The following is a 2,213-nucleotide window of genomic DNA, read 5'->3' on the forward strand; positions in this document are numbered from 1 at the left end:
TGAGCTCTGAGGAAGCTGACCTTCTCTTGAGCTTCTCAATCTTCTAAGCAATGGACATCTGGGGATAATTCTACCTCTTTTATCTGACCTCTTTCTTGGGCTTTATCTCATAGATTGGATTCCTTCGCAAGTGGTATGATTTCTCTTTACTCTTCTCCATCATGTCTTCAATTATGTTGTTCTTTTATGTATGGATAGAAGTGCTTCTTATAAGAATCTTCATCTTGTTGCCTACTATGAGCTTCCTATGTACTGCATGGTAATCCTTGCTTTGTCCATTCTATGAAGAATAGAAAAACCTCCCATTGCAGCTCCTCAGGACCCTAACACTTTATTGCAGTTGTAGTTCTGGCCAGGCATGCATCAAAATGGCCAGTGAAGGCATCGGGTTTAACATCCATGATTTCCACATTTTATTCATCTCTAGTCACATCCAATTAGTCTTCTAAGGACTTGTTCATGCCAAGTTAATCAAGGATCCTGTGCACCATCACCAGACCAGTACAACAGGATGTAGCTTAATTGATAAGGCAAATTTTTATACCATTCTTGGGTAGTTTGTGTGTGTATGCCATGCAGATGATCATATCTACTTGTATACACAGTTAAGCAATCAGAGAAATAATTTCTCTGTTAGTTATATGAACTATTCCCCGATATTTGGGCATGTTGTACTTGTGTTTGTTGTGGATCCCCAAGTGTTTCCTAGCTTTTTGTAAATTTTTATTGAAATTTTCAACATTATTATCTGCAAAAAAATTGCTTTCATTTGACCGAAGTTAAAGTTATATAAGAATAGATAACACTAACAGAAATGCTTTTTAATTTGCTCATTCCTTTTTGCATTTTTAGAAATTGACTTTTATTTTACTTGGTCGGTCGCGGGGTTTGAACTCTGGGCCTGGGCACCGGCCCTCAGCTTTCAGCTCAAGGCCATCACTCTACCATTTAAGCCACAGCACCATGGTTTATTGGAGAGAGTCTCATGGACTTTGCAGGCCAAGCTGGTTTTGAACTGCGATCCTCAGATCTGAGCGAGCCACCAGCTCCCAGCAAGTTAACTTATTTTATAGGAAGATAAAATTGGGTTCAATGTGATACAAAATAGCAGTATGCTTTTGAGGGTTTCTTAATTCTTTACCCATGTGCTCTTCCAAACAAGTCCTTTCTGATTTTCCTGTAATTGTTTCAGTTACCAATGATGTGGGTATTTCCTTTTTTGCAAGGAAATTCTTCTCTAGACTTATCTAATGTTATAACTTTTCTGCTTACAAAAAGTTTAGATAATGATTTTGACAAAAAGTAGCATTGATTTAAATGCTACATCAAGCAAACACTATTACCATGTGAAATTTCCTTTTGTGTCAGATTAGAAATAAAAAGAGTGTACGTTAATAGACTTTAGGACTTATCCTGCACATTTAAGGGGGACAAATTTTAAGCTTTACAAAATCTTGCACATGCTAAAATCTAGTTTTTCCTATTATCTCCTATATTTATAACTTTATATGTACTTAATAATAGCTTTCATTATATGTACAATGTGTCTAAGCAGACAGTAGAACTGTTAGAACCCAATAGCACACCTAGCAGACTCATTGCTTTCTGAAATTCTACATATGGAATGTTTGTTAAAGACATCGGTGATCAGCTGAGCTATTCCATTGATGTGGAAAACTTATTTTTCTGTTTTTAAAAATTATTCAAGGTTTTGCTTTATATTAATTTTTTTCTCCAAAGGAAAATATACATTCATTGGAGATCATTCTATTTCTTATTTTTCCTAGCCTTTACATTTGTTCACAATCTTTTACTCATTTGTAAGAGCTTCGAATTTCAGTTATTCCATGTGACCTTGAAAGGTTTTTCTTTCTGCTGTTTTTCTTGCATTATCGTGACTGATTTAAACAAAAGAGTGTTCTGTGAAAGAGATAATTTTTTTGTTGTTGTTTTTGTTTTTCTGAGACATTCGGTTCCTTTTGGAAAGAGTTTGATAGCATCCTTTGGAATTTGTTGAGAGTGCATCAGAGACTTCACATTTGATGAGGAATTATCTCACTGCCAAAATCAGAGTACACACTTAGCTTCAATTGATGCATTTCATCTTTCACTTAAAGGGAGCTAAATATCAAAAACATTTACACATGCACTTGGAGAGACTTTTGAACTACTAAGCTTTATCACATATGTACCGTATCTGGCTCTTTACAGGA

Source organism: Dipodomys merriami, unplaced genomic scaffold (assembly GCF_024711535.1).
Source record: "Dipodomys merriami isolate MVZ:Mamm:240054 unplaced genomic scaffold, mDipMer1.0.p SCAF_1185, whole genome shotgun sequence".
In the NCBI taxonomy this organism is placed as follows: Eukaryota; Metazoa; Chordata; class Mammalia; order Rodentia; family Heteromyidae; genus Dipodomys; species Dipodomys merriami.